General features: G+C 42.6%; 1 protein-coding gene and 1 long non-coding RNA gene across 19 annotated transcripts in view; one reads left to right on the top strand and one right to left on the bottom strand.

Moving 5' to 3' along the window:
• LOC113543049 (neuropilin-1a) overlaps nucleotides 1–27,515 on the bottom strand; it is a 136,900-nt gene that overhangs the window by 50,132 nt on the left and 59,253 nt on the right. The gene's annotated exons all lie outside the window — the stretch shown is intronic.
• On the top strand, nucleotides 38–26,094 carry LOC113543051 (uncharacterized). 6 transcript variants are annotated; one of them, XR_008300665.1, is made up of 3 exons: nucleotides 38–755; nucleotides 10,045–15,565; nucleotides 17,651–26,094. It is a non-coding gene; the product is annotated as an uncharacterized LOC113543051 (long non-coding RNA). The 6 variants fall into 6 exon arrangements; XR_004580361.2 differs by having other exon boundaries at nucleotides 38–9,480; nucleotides 15,386–15,565; XR_008300664.1 differs by having other exon boundaries at nucleotides 38–9,480.

Below are 27,515 nucleotides of genomic sequence, written 5' to 3'. Positions count from 1 at the left end.
GTTAGAGGCCCCAGCCCCCCCGCCCACCGCATGCGCTGAGTACTGAGGAGACGTATGTGGGATCTCTGCCTTTGAACCAACCTTCTATCTTTTCTCTCTCTGTGTATTTCAAATATTGGTGTAAAGTTACAGTGGTATGGTGGAGCGTTAATTTTAGAGAGATCGAAACAGTTTGGAGTGTGCGGGACGCAATAGCCTTTGAGGGCGGCGCGCAGATGCTGCCACTGCCACATGTCGTCAGGTGCGCACCCGAGAGTGGAGCGATGGTGGAGGACACGCTGTTCTTCTCGCATGAGTAAAGCTGTGGTAGTGTTCTTGATGAAGGAGCATTTGGCAAGCAAACTAACTAAAACAGGAATATGGATGAAAGGAGAGAAGATGCAGGTTAGCTTATTAAGTGCACCTGCGATGATTGTTACAAAACGTGATACGTGAATCGTGAAGTGAAACAAAACGTATGAGCTCGTTTCGGAAAGTTCGCCAGTTCTATAAAATTGATTCCGCTCAGGTGTAAAATATCGGCAGGTAAAACATGCGCTGACTTTTCGCAGACAAGTGTTCATGCTTCTTAATAACCAGTCCCTATAGGACATAACTTTCAGGTGTATACATGGTGACGGTTCATAAATGATGTTTGCGAGTATGTAGAGATTGCGCTGTTTTTACTGTGAAGATATCAGGCACAAACATTTCAGCTGCCCACTCAGAGCAGAATAGCAGAAGAGCTCGGGGACGTATACAGACGGAACACCACGGTAAGGACTGATTCAAGGCGCTTCACTTAACTTTCACGACGCTTACGTGCGCGCGCGCAGCTGCCACGTGAGCAGCATTGTACGTGTTCATTGTTCCTACATCTGGAGGATTAAAAGCGATGTCGACTAGATGGCACGTCACAGCCGAAACATCTCTGTCTATCTGGTTTGCAAGTTGAACTGTAATATTTAGCGATTTCATGCACAGCGATTTAACAGAGTGACAGGCTCCGTTTCTCTTTAAAACTCTCTTTTTTCGTCTTTTTCTTTTTTCTTTTTTAAATTTTATTCGTATTTGTAGATGTATTGTACTTCGTATTTAAAGGTTAGTATGGGTGAGTGGTGTGTGTAGGACATAACAGACAGGACAGCAGACGAGACAAAAAAAAAAAAAATTGACAAGACAGTAGACGTGACATGGACATGATACTTATCAAGACGGTAGGGGGAGTATGAGGAGGATGTGAAAAGAGTAGTTGTTGGAATGTCGGTTAATTAACATTGTATAACACCAACACTGGTTTCTGTGAATGTTGCGTGTACTGTATGTGTGTGATTTAGTTGCGTGTGTTTGTGAGTATTATGCTTGAGCTGTGTGGTATAGCTCTGGTTATGTGGTTTGTCTGTATAAGGACTGTACTGTTAGTTATTGCGAAATGATTCACTGTGGTATGTAGGTGAAAGTTGAAAGTTTGGGGCATCAAGTCCCCTATGACTTTTGGGTCTTTGTAGGATGGTTAATTTGATTCTGGATGGTTTGTTTTTCCAGTAAAATTTAGTGATTCTGGAATTGAAGATTATTATTTATGATGTTCAGTAATGGGTTAAAACTGAATTTAATCAGGTCTGACAGCTTGGCAGAGACGTTGACACCAAGATAAATGATGTAGTTGATGCTTATGGGGATGGGTAGAGATTGTTCTGTAGTTTCTGGGAGTTTCATGTTGAGAGGGAGCATAGTGAATTTGGTCCAGTTAATTGAGTTTCTTATATGATGCATAGGATATTATTTTACCTCTGAGAACGGTATTCCCTGTTTCCTGTAGTAGTGTTGGTGGGGATTCTGGAGAATCATTCATTTCGATGAAGGATGCCCATTCTCTTTTGAGGAAGCTCTTTAAATCTTTCTGCAGTGGGCGTGATTGTTGTCATTAAGCTCTGTCTCAAATCAAAAACTATTACCATACATTACAACACACCGTACAAAAGTATTCACTAATCAGGGAAATCCAGGGGGAGTATTCCACAAAGCGAGCTAACTCAATAAGCCAGGTTTATTTCAATAAGGCCGGCTAATTTCTGTCAATTTAGGTTCCACAAACAAAGCTAAGTTACTATGACAGCGTATGCATTTGGACAAACCTGCTCCAGGTTTAGTTGTGGAGCTTAGTTTAACTTGATGAATTCTACTGGCCAAGCTTTGTGCTTTCATAATTCTGTCGGGCGGAAACAATAATCAGGAACAATTGTTCTGCTGTAGTGCACGCTGAAAAAAGTGAGTATGTAATTAATCAGATTTAAGAAAAAATATAATGTCTAGTTTACATAAATATATTTATGAAATCAAAATGTGATTTCATTGCTTATAGTAAAATACATTAAACACGTATCTAATCTAATAGTTTGAATTATATAGAGAGAATCAACTGTATTTGTGAAGTGAGCCAATTACGACTACTATTAAAGTAACCTGTCTCAGCTGTATGCGACCCAGTAGTGTAGTGCGTAGCATTAATGCTGCATAACCTGAGTTTGGGTGAGTATGTTGTGTTCAATTTTATTCCAGAGCTTTGCTTTGCAATTTCTTTCCAGAGCATGATCAATTCATATTGGCTGCAACTCAATTCATTCACATGGATGTACACGTATGAATCATGTAAATTCAATTCAGGTTTATTTATATAACGCATTTAAGAGAGTGAGTGAGTGAAGTGAAGTGTGACCCATACTAGGAATTTGTGCTCTGCATTTAACCCATCCAAGCGCGCGCGCGCACGCACACGCACACGCACACCCAGAGCAGTGGCCAGCCTTTTTTGCTGCGGCGCCCGGGGAGCAGTTGGGGGTTCGGTGCCTCACCTCAGTCGTGGTATTGAGGGTGGAAGAGAGCGCTGGTCATTCACTCCCCCCACATACAATCCCTGCCGGACCCGAGACTCGAACCAACAACCTTCAGGTTCACCTTCAAATTGCAAGTCCGACTCTCTATCCATTAGGCCACGACTGCCCCTAACAATGTTAACAATGTTAACAATGTTAACAATGTTAACAATGAACATTGTCACAAAGCAGCTTTACAGGGATCTAGATATAAAATTTAAATTTAAATTCATCTCTAATGAGCAAGCCAGAGGTGACAGCGGCAAGGACAAACTCCCTGAGGCGACAAGAAGAAGAAACCTTGAGAAGAATCAGACTCAGAAGGGAACCTTTCCTCATCTGGGTGACACCGGATAGTGTGATTATAAATCATTTTACTTCTATAACTGTACACTATAAAGTCAAGCAGTGCTGAGTGTGTTAGAGTGAACTTGAGTATGAGCATCATTAGAGATTTAACTTTAAGTTTCTTGTATCAGATTGTAGTTAACTGTTCAGTGATGGAGACTTGATTGTAAACTGCTCTTACTAATTGCTGTTTTTAGGCTATCCAAGAAAGAACACCCATAGCCATCTTTAGGGTGAAATTGAATGAACTTTTTCTTACAATGCAGTAAAAGCCTGGACAGTATAAAATCTCAACATCTCTAAACTGATATGAACAAGGTTATGATATGAATAGAAAATAAAAAATCTGGCCTTAAATTATTCAAATTACAAAAACAAATTCTCACTTCTGTGATGTTATAATCCACTATTTGTACTTGGAGATCAAGTATGTATTAATCATGTTAATTTTGAGTACAGAACCTATTTAAATTGTCTTTTATATAACTTATGTATTTGTTTTAATTACAGTCAGGACAGTTAGTATTTGGACAGTGACACAATTTTTGTAATTTTGCCTCTGGACACCACCACAGTAGATTTGAAATGAAGCAATCAAGATGTGTTTGAAGTGTAGACTTTGAAGTGTAGACAGCTTTAATTCAAGGAGTTATGCCTACCTCCTCCAGAGTGTTCTTGACTTTGATGTTGTGAAGGGGTTTTTCTTCACCAAGGAATGAATTTTGCAATCATCCACTTTAGTTGTCTTCTGTGGTCTTCCAGGCCTTTTGATGTTGCTGAGCTCACCAGTGCATTCTTTCTTTTTAAGAATTTAAGAATGTACCAAATTGCTGATTAGGCCACTCCTGTCCAGTTTCTGCTATCTATCTGATAGGCCTGTTTTTTTTTTTTTTCAGCTTCCTTCACTTGCATTGAAACACCTTGTTGGACCACATTTTGAGTTCCCATGAACAGCTACAAAATGCAAATTCAACATATGGAGTCAACTCCAGACTTTTTATCTCCTTAATTTGTCATGAAATAACGAGAAAACAGGCACACCTGGCCATGAAACTGCTTCAGTCAATTGTCCAATTACTTTTGAACCTGTGAAAATGGAGGGACTTTAAAAAAATTGGCTGTAATTCCTAAGCAGTTAATGCAGTATTTTTGTTAAACCCCTTAAAATTAAAGCTGAAAGTCTACACTTTAATCACATCTTGATTGCATAATTTCAAATCTATTGTGGTGTTCTACAGAGGCAAAATTACAAAAATGTGTCACTGTCTATATACTTATAGACCTGACTGTATATATTCTTATGCATTTTTTCTGTCGTATATTTTCTGACATGCTGCTTCTGAGACACAATGCTATTTTTTTATTCAGCTGGGGACACAGTGTCACATGGTGCTATACTGCCACTATTTACATTGGTATTGCACCACCTGGATGAGTTACATTAAGGCTGATTTATACTCGCTGTTACCTGTACATGTGCAAGATGTCCGTTGTGCTTATCCTTCAGTAATTTTCGCACGACACTTGGGCACACCCACAGAAATTAACATGATGTGTCCGTGTGGTGCAATACCAACATAAATAGTGGAGGCAGTAAAGCACCATGTAACACTGTGTCCCTAACTGAAAAAACAAAGTAGTATTGTGTCTCAAACTGCATAGGTATTGTAGCGCTTAGCATACACGGAGGGCTGAGCAAGGACCACAGGAGAGGAAGGTAAGGTGCACAAGCGTCTTTATTTACAGGTGCAGGAAGGGTAAGTGTGGTGCCAGGTGGTAGTGCAGGCTTGGTGCTGGGTGAAGGGGCTGTCGTTGTCCCTGAAGGGGGCAAGACGCAGGAGAGGTTGCAGTGCAGCGGTGGGACCCAGGGGGCTCTGTGGTTGGCAGGCAGACAGTTGGTGCTGCTGAGGGTGCTGGGAGAGGCCCCGGCAGCCACACATTCCCGTGCTGTCCACAGCACAGGTGGTGCTGAAGTGGCACTGTCCTTTCAGCACCATAGCGGCAGTAGAGTGAGGAGCGCTTGCTGGTTTATGTGTGTGGGCTGGAAAACCCGTTGTCACAGTACCCTCCCCCCTCAGCTCCGAGCCTACTGCCAATGGATGTCGACCCCAGAGTGCATATTGGCGAGATAGACCGTCAGCATTGCCATGCTGAGCCCCCGCCTGATGTTGCACCTTGAAGTCAAAGTCCTGTAGAGAGAGGAACCACCATCTCACCTGGGCATTGGAATCCTTAGCCCTGGCAGGGGGGCATGGTCCGTCACAAGGGTTAAGTGTCGAACAGCCAGGTAGTACCATAGCTCCTCCACCACCCATTTGATGGCCAGGGCCTCTATCTCTACGGTGGCATGCTTTCTTTTGGTTGGGGTCAGCTTCCAACTCACGTAGAGGACCAGGTGCTTCTCCCTTTTGAAGGTCTGCAATAGCACAGCTCCCAGCCCTGTCTCCCAAGCGTCTGTGTGCACGGTGAAGGGGAGGTCGAAGTCGGGGTTTTGCAGGACGGGAAAGCAGGTCAGTGCCTGCTTCAGGGTCTCAAAGGCTTCTTCAGCTTCCCGACTCCAGCACACCTGGTCGGGCTGGCCCTTCTTTGTGAGATCTGAGAAGGGAGAGGCAATTGAGGAGAAATTAGGCATAAAACGTCTGTAATACTCAGCCACCCCAACAAGGCACGTACCTGTTTCTTCGTGGTCGGTCGTGGGTAGCCTCTGACGGCTTCTACCTTCTTCTCCTGTGGCATCAGGAGTCCTCTGCTGATACGGTATCCCAGGTACTGTACGTCTTTGAGCTCCAGGTGACATTTTTGGGGTTGGCAGTTAGCCTGGACTTCCACAGCTCACCCAGGACCTCCCTAAGATGGTGTAGGTGGTCGAACCAGGTGGAGGAATGGATTACAACATCATCGATGTAGGCAGTGGCATACTGGCAGTGGGGCCACAGGACGATGTCCATAAGCTGCTGGGATGTCACAGGGGGCCCATGTAGGCCGAAGGGGAGGACTCAGTACTGCCAGTGGCCACCAGAGGTGGCGAACGTGGTCTTTGGCTTGGCTTCCAGGATCAGGGCCACCTGCCAGTATCCTTTGGTGAGGTCCAGTATGGAGATGAACCGGGCCCTCCCCAGCTGCTCCACCAGGTTGTCAACCCTAGGGAGGGGGGAGATGTTGAAGTCCGATACCTGGTTGATTCGCTGGAAGTCGTTGCACAGCCGGATGCTTCTGTCAGGCTTGGGCACCATGACAGTGGGGCTGGAACAGGGGCTGGTAGACTCTTCAATGATGCCTGGCTGACTTCCTCCTCGATAGCCTTATGATGGGCCTCTGGGACATGATAGGGCCGCTGGTGGACCATGACTTCTGTGGGGTCTTGATGTCGTGGTGGACCAGAGGGTCAGGCCAGGGGTGGAGGAGAAGACGTCAGCAAACTGGTCCACCACTTTTGAGAGCTCCTGGCTCTGGGCCGGGGTGAGCTCACCTCCTCGGTGGACCAAGGCACGCTCAGGTGGATCTGTGGGGAGACTCACAAATGCAGACACCACAGGGGCTGGGTCAGTCCATTTCTTTAACAGGTTACTATGGTAGAGCTGGATTTCTGTGTGCCTATCTGGTTGCTGCAGGCAGTAGTTTACAGGACCCACCCTCTCAAGGACCATTTACAGGCCATGCCAGAGAACCAGGAATTTGAAGGATGCATTGGGAAAGAGGAGGACAACCTGGTCTCCAGGCTGAAACTCCCAGGGCTGGGCTAGATGGTCACCATCCGAAGAGGATCTCAGAGAGTGAAGCCGATGGATGAGGAGTCTCATCGAAGAGGATGTAGGGAAGGAGGAGGTCCCAGTTCCTCCCCTCTTCATCTACCACCCTCCAAAGCATCCTCTTCAAGGTTTGGTTGAATCGCTCCACCATCGTCTGTCTGAGGGTGGTAAAATAGACGTCCTCAGGTGCTTTACCTGCAACAACCGTCACAGATTCGCCATTAGTTTGGACATGAAGGGCATACCTTGGTCGGTGAGGATGTCCTTGGGGATTCCAACCCAGCTGAGGAGGAGGAGGAACTCTCGGGTGATGTTCCGGGAGGTGGCCTTCTGAAGTGGCACTACCTTGGGGTATCGGGTGGCATAGTCCATGATGACCAGGATGTACTCATGCCCCCGGGCAGACTTTGGCAGCGGCCCCACGAGATTCATCCCTATCTGCTCAAATAGGACACCTATAATGGGGAGAGAGATTAAGGGTGTAGGAGCAGGCTGATGAGGGGCAGTCCATTGGCACTGGGGGCACCACTGGCAGAAAGTCTTTACCTCTGCATCCATCCCCAGCCAGAGAAACCAGTCCCAAAGCTTCTCCAAGGTGTTGTGGGTGACCGCCCAGAGGATGGGAGTGTGCCAGGTGCAGGAGGGACAGCATCCTGGAGCGGGGGACCACCAGGAGATCACAGGGCTGACCTCTATGCTCTGTGTGGTAGTAGAGGAGGCCCCTGTGGACCAGGAAGTAGGACGCCGGCAGGCGCTGGTTGGGATCTTGCTGTACCCCCTCAATGACTTGCACCTGGCTCCAGCAGTGTTTCAGCTGGTCGTCGTCCTTCTGCTCCCTTCCAAAATTCCCCTCCTGGGTGACCTGTGTAAATACGAATGAGACAGGGTTAGAAGGATTGGGGTTCTCTGCAGATGTTGCCCCGGTGTTTCTGTTGCTCTGGGCCAAGCAGGCCTGCCGGACCCTTGGCTGCGTGGTCGTCAGTCTTCTCCACTGCTGCCACTTGGAGGTTTGGCTGGTGGGGAAGCCTGGCCAGTCTCGCCTGAGGAGCAGGGGTACTGGGAGTTCTGGGATGAGACCCACGAGGAGGGGCCACTCCCCGGCCTGGCTCTGCACGCAGACCCTGGCGGTTGGCACCTCCTGGACGTGCATGCATGTGACTGCCAGGGTCCCCATTTCTGTAGGTGGGGTGTCGAGGAGTAAAGGGCAGGTGAGGGTGATCATGCTTCCTGAGTCCAGCAGGGCTGAGACTGGCCTGCTGTTGACCTGCACCATGTGGGTGTAGTATGGAGAGCGCAGCCGGCGAGCCAAGGCTTGTCCACTTGGGAGACGGTGGCAACAAGGTCCAGCTCGATAGGCATGGGCATGGGCTAATCAGGTGGTGTTCCATAATTGGGGCTGGAGAAACGGTGGCCTTGGGAGGTAATGCCGCTCACCCCAGGGTCACTAGAGCACATTCCAGGACCTCCTGTATCTCTCAGGGGTTCCAAGACCCTCTCAGGCCCATGGCCTTCCTTTCTTCGGGTGGCAGAGAAAGGAAGCCCGACCACCCACTCAACAACCTCTGTAGCGGTGCAGAGCTCAGGCTGGAGCCACCTCTTGGTGGTGTGGAGCAGGCTGTCCATTTGGCCACAAGGGGTGGCCTTGGGGTTGCAGGCCCAGCGGTGAAACTCTGCCGCTGCGCTGGTCGAGCAGGGGAGCATGGGGTGGTAGGCCAACTGGGCCTCCCCCGAGAGGAAGGGGGCTAGGATGTGGGCCCAGTCTTCCTCTTCCCAGAGTGACATCGTCGTCCCCAATCATCTTGGTGAGGAGGCGCTGGGCCTAACGGCAGGGGTTGGGAAGAGGGATAGCGGTGGCTGACTGGCCCGGTTTGAGCTCCAGCAACTCCTGTGTGGTGAGCCAAAGTCCATGGGCCAGCTCCTGGGTCACCTGAAGGCTAGTCTGCAGGAGGTGTTGGAGAAAATTCATAGTGGGGTTGTGGCTGGGGTCCATGCTCAGGCCCGCATTCTCCACCAGTGTAGCGCTTAGCATACGCAGAGGGCTGAGCAAAGACTCTGTCCCCGGCAGCCACACATTCCCGTGCTCTCCACAGCACAGGTGGTGCTGAATTGGCACTGTCCTCTCAGCACCATAACGCCAGTAGAATGAGGAGTGCTTGCTGGTTTATGTGTGTGGGCTGCCGTCACAGACTGTTAGGGAGTACAAACACTTTTGGTTTTCCTGTTACAATTAGTGTTGGAATTAAAAAAAAAAACCTCTTAAACCTACCAAAATCTGTATTGTATACTAGTCTTCTGCACTTTCTAGTAAATACTTTTGAATGTGCAGTGAGGGTTTTCGATTTGAGACACAGCCCAATTACAACAATCATGCCCACTGCAGAAAGTTTTAAAGAGAAACAGAGCTCATCAGTCTGTTTAATGGCTATGTATAACATCCTTAAACATTACAGTTAAACTTGGAAACCTGATGGACAGAGATGTTTTGACCCTGCCAGGGCTAATCCTGTAGATGTAAATAAGATATGCAAGTGAGTATTTGAACAATGCCTTTGTATTTGAAATCATTTCTAAAATGTCTTAATTCGTCTGGATTCAGCAGCGTGAGTGCTTTTGTATCGAACTACTTCACTGTAACTTGTGTCAAAATCCACAATTCTATGAATCAGGGAATGACAATGCTCTAGTTTTTATTTTTATTGAGTCACTGTAGTTTACATCATCTACACTGTGTGTTTATTGAGAGTCTGATACATGAAAGAGAAAGCAAAGCAATCCTGCACATTTAAACTGGCCATTATAATGAACTACAGCCATTATATATCCTTGCACATCATATGACCTGTTTATATGAACATAATATTATGGTTGTGGTGTGAGATAATTAAATTTATTTATCCATAATGTGATCATATCACTGTTTGTTGCAAGAGTTGTTTTATAAAGGAGAAATTTTTTGTTAAAGTTTTGTTAAAGTTTTTTGTTAAAAATTTTTTGTCTATGAAAGTAACAGTTAAAATACTATTTAAAGTGAGCATTTTTTAAATTTTATTGTTTACAATTTATTGATTAGCACTTTATTATTTACTCTTCAGATTTGAGCAGTTGCAGAACAACTTGCCGGGTTCAGCATTGACACAATGAGGCCATGTGGGCAGACAACATTGGGAAACGGGTGAAAATAACGTGAAGAAGAGCTCAAGCAAGAATTCATCAGCAGCAGGACTTAGTTTTTAGTCAGTGGAGAGGGATGTTGTGTCAGAAGTCTGCTGTGAGTGAAGACCAGGGCAAAGAAATAGAGGAGTGTGAGTTCAAAGGAAAGGAGGAAGAAGAGAGCCTATTATCAGATTGTTCAGGTTGGTCTAAGATGCAGAATGTGCAGTCTGCCAGGTGATGTCTACTGGTGATAAACTACTAAAGGCAAAACGAAAGTACAATATATGCCCAAAGGTATGTGGACACCCCTCCTAATTATTGAGTTCAGGTGTTCTGGCCACACCCATTGCTAACAGGTGCATAAAATCAAGCACATAGTCATTCAATCTCCATAGACAAATATTGGTAGTAGCCCTCCTTGATTTGCCCAGGTCAACTGTTAATGCTGTTATTGTGAAATGGAATCCTTTAGCGACAAAGCAGTAAACGCTACCTACAGGAATGCATAGTGCCAAGAGTAAAGTTTGGTGGAGGAGGGATAATGGTCTGGGGCTATTTTTCAGGGTTTTGGATAGGCCAATTACTTCCAGTGAAGGGTAACATTAATGCTAATGCATACAAAGACATTTTAGGTGATTGTGTGCTTCCAACTTTGTGGAAACTCCAGTGGCCTGCAAAGAGCCCTGACTGCAACCCCACTGAATACCTTTGGGATGAATTGGAACGTTGACTGAAGGGCACATATTCACACACACACACACACACTCCAAAATCTTGTAGAGATCCTTCCCAAAAGGGTGGAGGTTGTTACAGAGCTAATTCAGCTAAATTTATTAGATCAGTACAGCATGTTGTTGAGACTGAGATATTAAGTTGCCTTCACTTAGGAAAAGTTTAGCTTGAGGAAGCATAAAGCATAAAAATCTGTAAAATATGCAAAGGCGGGATTGGCACATTGACGAAATGACATTGTTTATGCACCAAGAAAGCACCCCAAAGTGTGTGGTAAAATCCAGATAACAGGGAGCTCATGTGAACAGCACTGCAGCCAGAAACAGCACTGAAGTAAATTAATGCATTTGATAAAGGCACTCCTTTAAAATAAATAAAAAAGGAAATAAATAAAATAAAAATAAATAAATAAATAAGCACTGGACAGACATCACTGATGCTGTGATATTTACCTGGTCAAGGATACAATACCCATCAAAATGGTCAGAAACTAGGGTTTTAAGTGAAAAATATTTGATCTTCATTATTTGTTACCTTGTTATTGTGACTTACAAGTTGCAAATATTTTTCTAATACTGCCATTCCTCAGCTGTACACAGAATGCCAAGAGTACAATAAAAATCAAACAATTAAGAAAAGGAATAATTTTTTTTAAAATAAATAAATAAATAAATAAATAGTAAAACCAACTCAGCTAATGTATTCAGTATTTAAACATATTTATTTACTCACTCTTCTGTCAATCACCTTTCCATTTATTGCAGTTTTAGATATGGAAGACATTAGCAGAGGTGATGTACTTTTTATTTAACATTTTATAAATACAGTATTCGTGCTTGATTGATTACATTTTAGAAATAATTGTTTACATTTTTCATTTATAGTTGGGACATGCACTTTATTAAAATTAGTTTGAAAAGGTACTTTGGCCTAAGTGGTCTCTGTTATTCTTTTTATTTGAGGTCATGTTTCCTTGTAGAGCTATATTTTCCATCAGTAAGGAAATTAGTTTGGTTGTTCTGTAACTTGCAAAATATTCTTAAAAACCAACATGAAAGTAGTTGTGATAAAATCATGGATCATGATCCAGCCTGAAAAAAATTGTGATATAAAATATGTACCAGAACACCTACGCTAGGTGGCAGTTTTATCTTCTCATTGATTACCTCTAACTGTAATTTCAGATAAAGATGTATGTAAAGGTCTTATGTTAATAACTGGCCAAATCAGTAAACAAGTATGCATCTTTGTAAATGTGTATGCATCCAATATTGATAGAGAAAAAGGAATGGTCTTTAATAATTTAAGAAATAGCCCAATAAAATCAATATGCAATCCTTGTAACCTTGCTGCTTGCAAAAGTATTCAACCCCTTCAGACTAGTACTTGGTAGAACCACATTTTGCTGTAATAACAGCTTTAAGTCTGTTGGGTAAGTTTGTACCAGCTTTGCACATTGTTTGGGAGTGATTTTTGTCCATTCTTCCTGGCAGATTGCTACAGGATCTTCAGATTGTTTGGATGTCATTTGTTGACTGCAGTTTTCAAACAGTGCCATAAATTGTCAATGGGGTTCAGATCTGACTTTGTTTTAACCTCTCCTTTGGTCTTGTGTTTGGGATCATTGATGCTGCCACCAACATATTTCACTGTAGGGATGGTGTTAATTGAGGTATGGCCTGCCTTTGGGTTGCACCACACAGAGGGTTTTGACACTTGACCATATATAGTATCTCCCACCAAAAAAAAAAAACATCTTCACTGAGTCGCTCTTGTGATTTCATATAGCTCTCCTTGAGCAATGGCTTCTTTCTATTCAAGATTCAAGATTTTGTCACATACACAGTTATAAACAGTGTATAACTTGCAGTGAAATAAAAACCTTGCCTACTCCTCTTTCAACTGTACATTTAAATAACTAAATTAAAAACCAGAAATTAATAAAAAATAAGAAATAGTATGAAATAAGAAATAATAAGATATATTAAGAAATAAGAAATCTATGTACAGGAATGTGCAAAAAATGGATGTACAAAATATGCAAGTTTATTACATGTACAAAATATGTAAATATGTTACTTGTAGTAACAATACAAAGTGCAGTGTGCAGAGTTTCAGTGGATTGTAGAGTGACTGGAGAGTCTTTATGGAGTCTTAAGGAATCTGAGTGGTGGACATATACCTATTGAAGAGTCTGATGGCCTAAGGGAAGAAGCTCCTCCTGAGACTCTCAGTTTTAGCTATCAGACAATGGAAGCACTTGCCTGATTGCAGCAGACTGAATAGAAAGTTACCGGGGTGGGTGGAGTCCTTGATGATTTTACCAGCTCTTGTACTGCATTGTCTAGTGTACATATCATGCAGAGAGGGGAGAGCAGACCCAGAGATGTTCTCAGCTAAGCATACGACTCTGATGCACTGAGACAGTAAATTTTCTATAGCCCCAGTATAGAACCTTTTCAGGATTGCTGGGGAGACCCTGAATTTCCTCAGCAGTCTCAGATGCTTGTATGGCTTTGTTCACCTGCTCTTAGATGTGATGAGCCCAGGTCAGGTCCTCAGAGTGTACTCCAAGGTACCTGAAGCTGCTCACTCTCAAGTGGGATGTAGTTCCACTGCTGCCGCTTCCTGAAGTCCACAACCAGCTCCTTGATTTTGCTGACATTCAGAGAGAGACTGAGAGTTAGCCTGGCTCCAAGCTGCTAGTTTGGCGGCCTTGTTGTTGTTGGAGATGAGGCCCATAACCAGTGTGTCATCAGCAAACTTGACAACAGAAGTGGAGCTGTGGGAGGACATACAGTCCTGTGTGTAGAGAGAGTAGAGCAGGGGGCTCAGGACACAACCTTGTGGGGCTACAGTGCTCAGGGTGATGTTGTTAGAGTTAAACTTGCCCACTCTCACTACCTTGGGTCTGCCTGTGAGGAAGTCCAGGACCCAGTCACTGAGGGGGGCATTAAGTCTGAGGTCCCTGATCTGGGAGGCTAACCTGTATTGGACTATGGTATTGAAGGCTAAACTATAGTCTGTAAACAGCAGCCTACCAGACAGTCCTCAATTATGCAATTAAGATCTTGAAATGGCTGATGAGCCTTCACTTCACTCTCAGCCACTGTGCTCTGTAACTCCTTCAGAGTGACTGTTGGCCTCACTGTGGCTTTCCTCACCAGTCTCTGTCTGGTTTTTGAGGGAGGGCCTTGTCTAGGTGTTGTGATGCAGCTTCCACTTTCTTACTGTTGATCCAACAGTGCTTACTGGAATGTCCAACTCTTTAATAAATAATTTTACACCCTATTACTAAAATTATGAAATTCTATTACTTTATCTTTAATTTCCTCGTTAGCTCATTATTCATTTTCACTCCTTTCCTTCAGACTGAAAGTCAATTCAAGACTTTCTAGTTGGAAAGTAATTTTCGTTGTCTGATGTTAAACAGGTTTAAGAGAACCTCCTGGGCCTTATCTGACAAATGCTCTAACACACATAACGTCAGGAGATGCAAGATGGCACGCTCCAGGCTCAATCGCCTCTGCCTTTATCTTTGATTTTGCCTGTCCCTTAATGTTAAAAAAATTTTTGTAGTAAATTTTGCAACCTGAATTTAACTGGTTGAATTTGAGCACTGAAATTAGCAACCTGAATACAGGTTTTTAAATATTTGAAATACATGGATGCTACTAGTCCCAGTCATTGTTTTATGTGTGCTATTTAAAGGAGGCTTATCCCTGTATCATTCACTCTACTTGTGTTTTTTTTACAGTCATAAGTCAAACAATTCCAGCTCAGTCGATTCAGCTTCACATTAGCTGAGCGATTTGGTGAATATTTTCTGAGTTTTGAGCTTCTGTCCTATACCGGCAACATCGATGGTTAAAAGGGACAAATTAGTTCTTCTGTCTCATAGTAGAAATACTGACAGTGAAAAGGGCCAAATTATTTCTTCTGTCTCATACTGGAAATATTGATTGTGAAAAGGGCCAAATTAGTTCATCTGTCTCATACTGGAAATATGCATGGTGAAAAGGGACAAATTAGCCTGGGGTTAAATGTAAATTTATGTAATAAGTGAAGAATTATGATGTGTGCCTGTAACAATTGGCTGCAGGAGATTTGCATTACAACACACTCAGTTGCATTGCACAATCTAGCTGAATTTGGGCAACAGGCCGAGATGGTAGAGCATAAACCAGGAAGGGAGCAGCATATTGACTTGTACTTACATGAGGTTGCTTGTTCCGTAAGAAAGGAGATCTGGGATATTTGAAAAAACTGGTGTCCCATTTCACTTCTGGGGGTAGATTATAACATGCTCTCCAAAGCTATAACAAACTGCTTGAAAATAGTGGTTATTAAAATAAAAATAAAAGTTATTCATGCTGACCAATCCTAATGCATTCCAGGGCGCTCTATTTTTGACAATCTGTTAGTCACAGATTTCAAAATCGGGGTCAATTCCCTCGAAACCAGCTCCCCGGGCCCCAGGGTTTCCCTACCCCTCCATCCTCTCCTTTTCCTTCACCCCTGATGTGTCCCCTAACTCTTTCCACACAGGTAGAACCTTCTGTGCCCACCAGGACCATGGCAAAGCCTTGGCAGGACTGCTGGCGCGGCAGGAAAGCCAGGCATTTCCATGATCAGCGCTCCCTCCGGAAAGCGGGAATACTGATCTGGATTCCTGACGTGGTGCAAGCCTCCCCCGATTGAGCAGGAATGTACTCAGTGAGAATGGCAGTGAGTATACAAGGGAGTACACATCAGGCTTTGGTGGATTAAGGGTGTAACCAGACCACCATCCATCAAGGCCTGATTCAGTGTGGGGCTTTGGAAAATGCACATGTGGTGACTTTGAGGCGCATGCATGGGGATGTTCACAAATATAGGGTGGAGTTCGGCGGTTAGTCCACACCCATCCACTAATTCTGGGGACAAATTGGTCAGGTTTTCAGACATTACTGAGGGAGACATGTATGGATGTGTCCTGCAGTAGTGAGGCATGGTGTGGGAGGCTATATCAAGTGGTGCAGAACACTCAAACAAAAGAAGAAATGACCCAAATTTTGGTCCCGAAGAGCCGTCGGGAATACCAGGCGGCTCACCATAATCCGATGGCTGGACATTTGGAGCAGGTGTAAAACACTGAACCGTCTCATGGCTCGTTTTTATTGGCCGGGCATTTGTGGCGATGTTCACATGTCGCGAATGTTAGCTGGTGAATCCGCCGGCCACCCCAAAAGCGCCATTGTGCCCATTACCATTAATCGAGGTTCTCTTCAAAAGAATCGGCATGGACCTCTTTGGGCCATTAGAAAGGTGCATGCGAGGCTATCGCTTTGTGGTAGTCTTAGTGGATTATGCAACGCGATATCCGGACTGACCAGGGCACTACATTTATGTCACAGACAGAGCTTTATGAATTGCTGGGAATTAAATCAATTCACACCAGTATTTACTATCTGCAGAAGGATGGACTGGTCAAACAGTTTAATCAAATGCTCAAAAATATGATTTGTAAGTTCATTCACAGTGATGTCCGGAATCGGGATAAGTGGCTTGAACCCCTGTTATTTGCAGTATGAGAGGTCCCGCAAGCCTCCACGGGGTTTCCCCCATTTGAATTATTGTATGGGCACAAGCCTTTTGGCGTCATTAGGAAAATTGGGAGGAGGGACCTTCTAATAGCAAGAAGAAATTCAATACATTCTTGACTTGAGAGCAAAACTCTTGAGAGAGCAAAAGACACACATTGGGACAATTAACACAGGAGAATTTTGTACAGGCACAAGAACATCAATCCCAGCTGTATAACGAGTATTCAGCTACAGGAATTTGCATCAGGAGATAAAGTGCTCGTTTTGCCACCCACGTCAAGCTCTAAATTACTAGCAAAGTTGCAAAGACCGTTTGAGGTCACATGGCGGGTTGGAGAAACTGACTATGAGGTCAGGTGCACGGATGGGGTGCTGCATTTCAAATATACCACCTCATACCGGTGTGTCATCCATACCGGTTGCCTGAGGAGTCCCACAGTGACTGGAGCAGCCCGGTGGTTTTGGTGCCCAAAGCCAAACGGTCGGTCTGTTTTTGTGTGGATTTTAGAAAAGTCAACGCAGTGTCTTGATGCATATCCCACGCCTTGCATTGATGAACTGCTCAATCGGTTAGGTGCGGCTTGCTTTTGTTTGACACTGGATTTAAGGGGTATTGGCAGAATCCCTTGACTCCAATATCTCAGGAAAAAAATGGCCTTTTCCACTCTGTTTGGGTCACACCAGTTTGTCGCCCTTTCGTTTAGGTTGTTTGGAGCCCCAGTGATGTTTCAACAACTCATGGACAGAATCCTCTGCCCGCATATTGCCTATGCCGCTATGTATTTAGATGACAATCATTTATAGTAATGATTGGCAGTGGAATTTGCAACAGCTGAGGGCTGTCCTGAGATCTCTGAGATGGGCAGGACTCACAGCAAACCCAAAGAAGTGTGCAATTGGGTGGGTGGATGTACAGTACCTGGCTTCCACTTGGGTCATGGGCAGGTGCATCCCCAAATTAATAAGATGGCAGCGATTGCGGCCTGCCCGAGACGTAAGACCATAAAGGGGGTTAGGCAGTTCCTGGGGCTGTCTGGCTATTATAGAAGATTTGTACCTAATTTTTTCCGACATCACCAGCCTGCTGACTGACCTCACTAAAAAGGGGGTACCAGATCTGGTTCAGTGGCCGGAGCCCTGCGAGCAGGCTTTCTGCCATGTGAAAGTGGTTTTGTGTTGGGGCCCGCTGTTGCATTCACTTGACTTTTCTCTCCCTTTTGTTTTACAGACTGACCTGTCGGACAGAGGGCTGGGGGCCATATTGTCCACATGGTGGAGAGGGAAGAGCGCCCTGTGCTGTACATTACCTGGAAACTCTCGGTGAGGGAGTCAAAGTACAGCACGATTGAGAAGGATTGTCTGGCCATCAAGTGGACGGTCCTCACTCCCCAATACTACCTACTGGGACACCCTTTTGCCCTGTGTTCCCATCACGCAGGTCAAACGGGCAGGTAATGCATAATGATTCTCAACTGTGTGTTATTAGCCAGAGTTTACTTATGTGTGTGTTTTTTGAGCCTTCAGAATCTCCCATAACAAGCCAGAGAGAAAGAGCCAACCAGCATGGAGCCGTGTGTCTGCGTGTGGGTTTAGTGCACTGAAAAGCGAAAGTAAAAATAAAGAGCTATTTTAAATTGTCCCCAGCCTGCCTCCCCTTCCTCATTTCCAACCCAACACGAGAAGTGTCACACAGAATTTAGCTTGGTTTTGTTCTGGGAGGCGTGAAAAATGCAAATTAAAATATGCTGTTAGCAATACATTGCACACACAATAGGAATGATAAAGGATTATACAAGAATGAGCAGTCAATCAGAAGAGAAATGCTTCAAGCTCTGTTTCCATGAACAAGCCAGGGGAGCACTAATAAGCCCTGACATTTCCTGCATTGAGGATATGGATGTTCCTAGTGCAATCTTCTTCAACCTCCCAATAAAACAAAACATTCTATATCCTATACAAATCCTATATTTCCAGTGCCCAGATGGAACCACAGCTACATCTGCTGAAATAAGGAGAATTACTACAGACCTCTACATAAACCTCTACAGTGCTGATAACTGCAACCTGTACTGCATAGAAGAGTTACTGAGGAAACTGCCCAAAATGACAACAGAACAGATGCAGACCTTAAATTGGAGGATGTAACAACTGTATTTCAGCAGCTCACAGTTGGATGTGCACCAGGCATCAATCAACTGCCAACCAACTTTTATAAATACTGTTGGAGTGGACTTGTTTGAGGTTTTTAAATGCTGAAACAATGATGCACAATCATAGCACAGTACTGCCCTATGCAGATAACATGACCATTTTTGTCAGACATCAAGAGGATGTTCAAGCTCTAAACTATATTTTAGCTATTTATGCAGTAGCATCTTTAACTGAGAAAAATGCAAGAGTTTTTAACAGAACAATGGCAGAGACAAGGGCCTCCAATTTTACCAGGCAGTGTATAGTGAGGAATAGCTGGAGTGAATTATCTAGGGGTGTTTTCAGGAAAAGCACAATTTCAGAATTAGAAGTGTGAATGGGTAGTGGAAAAGGTGTGTGTCAAGTTGTCTCAGTGGACTACAGGAGGAGATTACTAGTCACTAACAACCTGATCGCTTCCATGCTGTGGCATCAGTTCATTGTCCTTGAACCACTGGGGTCACTGATCATGGTATCATTGTAAACTTCTGGAAAACATAGCACTAGACTTGTGCTTCTGTTCTCCATTTTCCACCACAGGGTCAGGGCGAGAGTGACCTGTCCTGTCATGTCTAAACCAGAGGCTGTTGTATGGGGAAGGACTGGCATAGGCTGACAGAGCTTGCACATGGACATGGCTTAATGATAAACATCTATTCATGCTGAAGTTGAGTGAAATGTACTTGTCAGCAACAACTCCATTTTATTAGTCTGTCCTGAGAGCTTGGTCCTCAGTGCTGAAGGACTGACTCACAACTGTTGCGTTATTTTCTTGATTGATAATATTAAGTGAAAATCAAAACTTATCTAACTAAACTTAAACTTAATTAACTTAGATTACTAGCATAGATTTTAGTATCTTACAAATAGAAACCTTATGTTCTCTACACAGTATATATGTAAATATACCTTTCCAGTCCAGCCATGTTGTGCATACCATGAAAGATAGCAGACACCATAGTTTGCCTGTAATACTGCATTATTATGTCCTGATAGCTGTTTGGAAATTGTAGGCACGAGTGCTTTTTCTTTTGAAGAGCTCTGCTGTGCCTTAAAGGTCAGTCGCAACTGTTTGGATAATTCTGTTGGTTTTATGGACACTTGAGAAGCTGTAAGCTTTTTTACAGTAGCAAAAAGCATCAGTTTTCAAAAAGCATGAAGCGTTTCTCCACTAGTGAAAATGCTTCTATTTTTCATTCTTTTCTAATTTAATACAACAATTTTCATTACAAATTATATTACTGGCAACAACCTGAGTGAAAAGTAGAATCTTTGAAATATTTACATGAATTTCAGTTTCTTAGCATTTGGTATGTCCCCTTTTGGCTTAAATGAGTGTGTACTCGAGCTGGCATGGACTCCACAAGTTATATTTTAGTTTATTTTAGTTTATAAATTTCAAAGTTCTAAAACTTTCTGTTTATTTACAATTTTAAATGAAAAAATCCCAGATTTTCAATGTGGTGTCAGACTTTTGGACCCCACTGTATATGCTATACATTGCTCACCATGGTTGTACAGGGTGTTTTTTTTTTTATTACCCTGCAATGTTCATAAAATTTCCCATGTGGGAACAGAGAGAACTTCAGAAAATCCACACACACAGTCCACTTATATGGGTCAGCATTTTTTTAAAAAAAAGTATTTTTTAGGGAGTTTTCAATCTTGTCCACTCTCTTGAGTCTTGGAATTCATGGTACAGCATGGCAATGGTTTGCTTCCTACCAGGAGGGTTGGTCACATCCGGTGACAGTGAGGGGATCCACATCTGCTCCATGCAGTCTCTCCACTCGTGTCCCACAAGGCTAAGTACTCAGACCTCTTCTGTTCGCTCTCTATTCTTGATCCCTTGGGGATTGAGGTCATATCATCACATGGGTTTTCATATCACTGCTATGTGGATGGGACTCAACGTATCCTCTCCTTTCCTTCCACAGACACTCTTCTGCTCAGATCTCAGCATGTCTGGCAGACAGCTCATCAGCTGAAACGTAATCCCAGTAAAACTTAAGCTTGTGATCTCCCTGGTCAACTCTCAGATCTCACCTTGCTAAACTGACACACTCATGCTGATTTCTTTCCTTTTTCTATCCATAGAGGCTAATCAGGTGCTTGTTCCGTCCTTTGTCATTTTGAGACTATACTACTGCATAGTAGTATTCAGAATGCAGCTTCATGACTTGACCCTCCCACACCACGCCATTGCTACACCCCGTCAGTATTATAATCAGATTGATAGCGTTGCGTGAGTTACATTAAATGAATCCCAGGGTGCTCATGTCTGACATTGCCATGGTTACAACTACAGCTAAAACCTAACATGGTCAGTGCTAACTTTCACTGACTAGTTATCCATATTTACAGTAATGTATGAACCTTAGTCAGCTAGTTAATGTATTTCACAGTGCTCACCACAAATGACTATACAGCTGTTAAAAAGTGAAATTATACCATGAGGGAAAATGGCGTACTGTGAAATCTGTAAGTGGCTAATGTTAGTGAACTTATTCTGAATTAAGATAACTAAAAAAACTAGCTACAAATCCATGAACCTGAAGTAACAAACAATTAACAATAAATCACATCTGTTAAATTAAGTCTAATTAGAAAACCAGAAATTATAAAATGGCAAGTAGAGTTTGTATAAACTTGGCTAAAGTACGGTATGGAGCAGTGAGCCAATTTAACTAAAGTAGGTTCCAGCGAAATGTAAACAGGTCATGTGACGCATAACCAGAATCATTTTATTTGCTATATACATGTATTTTGGAATTTTTCTTGGTGTTGTCATGGCCGTAGCTGATTTTCTGCGTTTCCCCGTTTTCCATTTGTTTTCCCCTTCCTTGTGTGTTTTCTCTTGTTTCTGTTTGTGTGTGCGTGTCTGTATGTAACTGGGCATGGCGCTCACATTTGTGCCTTTCCTGATTGCTCCAGAGAACACTGCTCACTCCCAGCCCTCCGCAGCCCTCTGCAGCGTAAGGCAAGTAGCAAGGGAGATGCAAGTCATTCCTCCTCCATTGTTCCCTCGTGTTTGCCCAGTGTCCCTTAATCTACTCCTCTGATGATGCCAAGATCGTCTACATCATGGGACTACTGAGGGGTGACACCTTGGCCTGGGCCACCGCTGTCTGGGTCAGGCCGCCAGCTTTATGGTCCACCCTCTCGTCCTTCACCAACGATCTGTGATGGTGGGATGATATTTGATCATCCCGTCCAGGGAAGAGAGGCTGCCAAATGCCTTCTCTCCCTCTGCCAGGGGCCCCGTAGTCTGGCGGAGTACTCTGTTGAGTTCCAAATCCTGGCCACCGAGTCTGGATAGAATGATGTGGAACTTCAGGCGGGGTTCGTTAATGGCCTTAACGAGCAGGTCAAGGATGAGCTAGCTCTCAGGGACGAAGTGGACTCCTTTGTTCTCTCTGGCCATTTGGTTAGATAACTGTATGTGGGAGTGGTGCAGGGAGAGAACCAGCCGGCCCCGCGCCCACCCGATTTCAGTTCCCTTGCCTGCGCTGATCGGCTTGGGTGCTGAGGACTGGCTTCCAAGTCCAGCCTCCCCATTGAGCTACCGGACCCTCCCATTACTGTGAACACCCTGGACGGGAGCTTCTTGGGCCTGGTCACCCATCACACTGCACCTTAGCTCTTAGTTCTCTCTGGGAATCATCATGACCAGGTGCAGCTTAACATCATTCCCTCACCATGTACCCCATTGGTATTAAGCTATTCCTGGTTGAGAAAGCACAATCCCTACATAGACTGGTCAGCCAGGAGGGTTGCTAACTGGAGTCCTTTCTGCTAGTCCTCATGTCTGAAGTCAGCCCTTCCATCCAGTGCCACCGCTTTGGCCTCCCCGGCCCCTAGCCCCCCAGACCTCTCCAAGCTTACCTCCCCCTCCACTCTGTGAACGCACATTCCGCATGCTCAATTGAGTTAAGGTCTGGTGATTGACTTGGCCAGTCTAAAACCTTCCACTTTTTCTCCACTGATGAAGTCCTTTATTGTGTTGGCAGTGTGTTTTTAGGTCGTTGTCTTGCTCCATAATGAAGTTCCTCCTAATTAGTTTTGTAACCCGGGTAACCCAGGCTGCTAGCAAAGAGATTAAGAATAATTCAAAATGTAAGGAAAAGTTGAAGGAAGCTAAGAAAAGAGAAAAAAGGGGGAAAGTTCCAGGAGGACAAAAGATTCATTAAATCACTGATCTCACTTCAGTGACAGACTTCCCTAAGAGCCAGTAATAACAACTCATTCATAAGCCCCGCCCGTATGTGGCGTTGGCGCTGCTGCCGTTTTCAGCATGAGCAGAGAGGGAAAGATGATATTATACGGGACAGCAGCATGGAGCGTTTCTCCAGAAACTCCCTGCGTTAAACATTAATCTAACGATAAATGTGATTGAGTGCACTTGGAAAGCGGAATTTACAGAATCGATGCGTCAGCCTGAAGTGAAGATCGCAGGATTGTAAACGGAGCAGATCCCAGAGTGTTGAAGCCCTGTGATTAATCTTCTTTGTGAGAATATATCATTCTATTTTGCTCTGGTGAGTGAATTTTCATATATTAGTCTAATATCATTTTGAAATAATTCGTTACAATTCAATTTTGAGCAGGCGTGCGTTGAGCTAGTTAGCACGTGAGCTAAAGCTACCATGTGTAAAAGTGCTAAATGGGTCATGAGACAAGACAAAGAGTGATTTATGAGTGTCAATGTGTTTATTAACTGTCGAAAAGTTGTATTAATGTGTCATTTGAGACGTGCGTGTGTGCATTTGTGATGGAAGTGTTTGAATCAGAAGTTAATTATTGTGTTTGCCTTGTGTTTTGCAAGGCTGGGGTTTTTCCCCCTGTGTTTCTTCTTATGAACACGATCTCCTGCAAGAGATACCCATTTTGTGCCGAACGTAATCCTTTGGTGAGGAATCATCTGTGTTCGTACGCGATTACATGTGCACAAATGGCGAGCTGCCCACGGACCTTTGAACTGTGCTTTGAAACCATCAACTGGTAGGAGAATTCAAAATTTTCTTGTTCTTTGGGACACAAAAGACTCTGATACTTCGAACTTGTTTGATTTTTTTGCTTCTGAAACGGAGAGACTTTGTCTTTTGAACTTGAACTGATCAAATGAGTGTTCAACTCTCTGAACTGAATCATTTGATTCACGAACTTTGATTAATTGAGTCGTTTGATTCGCGAACCTTGTTCAAATGAATCAATTCGTTGTTATCGTGTTCTCAACTTATATCGTTGAATATAGAGATTTGAAAGGAAAAGTGTTATCTACATTTATTTTCTGCATTCTGAGTTAAACTGAACATCCAGTTACAATTCCTTTTGCTTAATTGGGTTATTGAATGTAATGTTTTGTTGAAGAGTTTACTATTGTGAATTGATTTGAAGGAAACAGATACAGTATTGTTTTTTTTGAGAATTTATTTTATTGTCACATTGTGTGAAGAGTGTGAAACGTCATCAAACTGAATTGAAGCTGTTGAACTGTTGAATTCTTGGTCCTATAAGAGACAACAGAATAATTTGTGACAATTGTTCAGATCTGCTGACTACTATTAATTAATTGTTGATGAATGTGATTCTTCTACTTGAAACAAACTACAATGAGAAGAAATTTTCTTTTATTAATATAAATTCCTATATGAATCAGAATCAAACTGTGTTGACTATTCACTCACCGGTAGCATCATATCCTCCCTCCAGTAGTTGTTCCTATCTTCTGATACAACTGGTCCATACTGAAAATCACTGCTGCGCATGGCACGTGTGTGATGTTGCATGTTACCTGCTACAGTTTGGATGCATTTCTCTATAAATTGGCAGACAGAATGTTTCTGTAGACTTCTGAATTCATTCTGCTACTACTACCATGAGTTATAGCATCATTAAAGATTAGTGAGCCCGTTCCAGAAGCAGCCATGCAAGCCCAAGCCATGACACTACCTCCTTGACTGATGAGCTCATATATTTTGGATCATAAGCAGATGCTTACTTTCTACTCATTTTTCCTTCACTTTGGTAGAGGTTCATCTTGGTTCCAGAACTTTTGTGGCTCATCTCTGTATTTCTTTGTGAATTCCAATCTGACCTTCCAATCCTTACTGCTGATGAGTGGTTTGCATTTTGTGGTATGGCCTCTATATTTCTGCTCTCAAAGTCTTCTTCAAATGGTGGATTGTAATACCTATCACCCCTTCCCTGTGGAGGTTATTGCTGATGTCACTGAGCGTCACAGCTCTCACAATGTTTGTCATCAACTGCTGTTGTTTCCCTTTTCCGACCTGTCTGGTTGTTAGTACACCAGTGGTTTCTTTCTTTTTCAGGACTTTCCATGGGCTATGACCAGTGCTTCTGGAATGGGTCAGATCAATTTTCACTCTTCTCTCGGCTTCAAAATGGTTTGCTTTTCTCCCATAGACAGCTCTCTGGATTTCATGTTTGTTTATCCTTTTTAACAACAAATGCAGTCTTCAGAGGTGAAACCCAGGGCTAAAATCCAAAGTAGATATTCAGAGCTAATAATTATTTAACCAATCGATCTAACAGGGCACACCTGGGCAACAAGAAACACCAGTCAGTCACATCCAAAAATGGATGGGTTCAAACAAATGGTACCATGCTCTAAGTTGTTTAGCATATCTAGGTGTAAATATCAGGAAATAAAAGCTGAAATTCTGAACTATTGTATTTTAATCTCAAACCCAAATGTCTTCAGTGGGAAAATTTCCACTGGAGATCAAGAGTTTACATCGTTCTCTTGCATTTTTAACTTAAATAATGTCATTAACTGTAATTCATGTTATTTAATGTAATGAAAAAATGTAATTGTAATCCGTGTTATATTGCACATACAGTATAAAAAAACATACAGTGGGGTCCAAAAGTCTGAAACCACAATGAAAATCTAGGATTTATACAGAAATAAACAGAAAGTTTTAGAATTTTTAAATATTTAAAACAAAGAAAGTAAATTTTCAATATCTTGAATATTTAATATTCAAGATTCTGCACTATTTCTAGGTCCCTATTTATATGTAAGTAAATTTGTGATACTGACCATGTTAAATGCTTTGTACAAAAGGTCAGCTTTTCCTCATGCCTAATCTTTTCTATTGAAGCATGTGTTAAGACGATTCTCCCATGGATTTGATCTAAAAATGGATTATAAGGTTTTGCACAAACTTGTGAAGTCCATGCCAGCTCATGTAAAAACTGTCCAGCTGTCATTAAAGCAAAAAGGGGACATATAAAAAAATTCATTCATGTAATTATTTCAGAGATTCTACTTTTCACTCAAGTTGTCAATAATATATTCATCAGTTGTTGTTTTACTAAATAATATTAAAAACCACCAAATTCCACCAATGTTCTACACTATACATCCATGCCCTACTGTATGTGGCATTTTTGTCAGTGTTCAGAAGTTTGTGTTGTAATTATATAACCTGCAATAAAATGAAATGATCAAAATAAGTGAGAGACTTTTTTTTTTTTTCTTAATTTTGTTCATTTAATTGGTTGAATTTTTTTCATGAAATACCATTCATCCCAAGTGTTTCCTCATGTTACAAATATGCTGTTTTTTAGTGTTCATGCTTTATCAAAATATACAAATTATTCCTATAAGTAATTAAAACATTTTTAAATTGTTTGTTATAAACAAAAACCGAGTTTATAGGGGGTTGCTGTTAAATTTGGTATAGGACATAAAGTGCAATTGGTGTGGATCTTGTTTTTAAAAACATCTGCTTTTACTATAATAATTCAAAAAAGATTTTCACAATAACTAAGAATTATTGTTGAGAAAAGGACACATCTCTCTGAAAATATCAATTCTGTCACCACAATTCAGTGTACTTATCTTTTTGTATTTGTCCATGACTTGGTGGACATATCTTGTTGGTTCACAAACAGTTTGCTTGTAATTACAAAATAAATAGCTTAACATGAATGTTTCTGAAGTAGTCTACATGTTGGCTAATTTAATTAACCTTCAAAGGAATGAAAAATCTAAAAAAAAAAAAAAACTAAAATAAAGTAAAAAAATAAATTTTAAAAAACCCCTAATTCCCAAAGGTACTGTATACTTTTATATGGTACCTTTGATATTGATTTGATAACCATGCTTAACTCTGACCTCAATATTGTCTGAAAATAATATTGGATCAGCTCCAACTACCCTCAAAACTAGCTGAGTGGGACTGGATAGTGATGTGCAACCCATGGCACCAGATATGCTCTTCTTTATCCCAGTGTTGGACATGATGGAATTCACTATGCCAGAGTGTGAGGATTTTATTATTTTATTAAAATTTTCTTCAGTTTTAAAGGACAACACAAATAACTGCAAGAGTAATTTCTTCAAGGAATAGGATTTAAAAAAAAACTCTGCACACCTCTACACTTCGTACAAAGTGACATTAAACATAATCCATTAAAGCAAAAAAAAAAAAAAGACTTTTCCCAGTGTAGTTTTGCTCAATTTGCAGTTGACTATAGAATTGGCTACATCCAGTATGAAATATTTTCAGACCAAAAATATAGACATTTAGCCTGCTGTGTTTTTCATCTGCCTGGCTACTTTTTCCACCACCATCCAGACTAGTCGATATTCCCACAGTGGCGACTACTGAAAGTATTCGTCAACTAGTCAATGTAACTCCTAATTGCAGCAGAATGGCATGTCACAGATCTAATAAATCACAATATTCCTAACATAAATAACAACACAACATACAAATGATACCAAATTTTAAGAAGTCAAATCCAGATGGATGACAAAGGAATAAACAACATAAATTGTCTGAGTGGGTGTTTTGGGCCACTACAAACCACCAGTACAGCTTTAATGTGCCATGGCTATATTGTGCAAGTCTCTGGAACTGTAATGGAGG

The sequence above is a fragment of the Pangasianodon hypophthalmus genome, chromosome 21 (assembly GCF_027358585.1).
Source record: "Pangasianodon hypophthalmus isolate fPanHyp1 chromosome 21, fPanHyp1.pri, whole genome shotgun sequence".
In the NCBI taxonomy this organism is placed as follows: domain Eukaryota; kingdom Metazoa; phylum Chordata; class Actinopteri; order Siluriformes; family Pangasiidae; genus Pangasianodon; species Pangasianodon hypophthalmus.
Note: the sequence above shows the minus strand (reverse complement) of the source record. Positions and strands in the feature narration are given on the sequence as shown.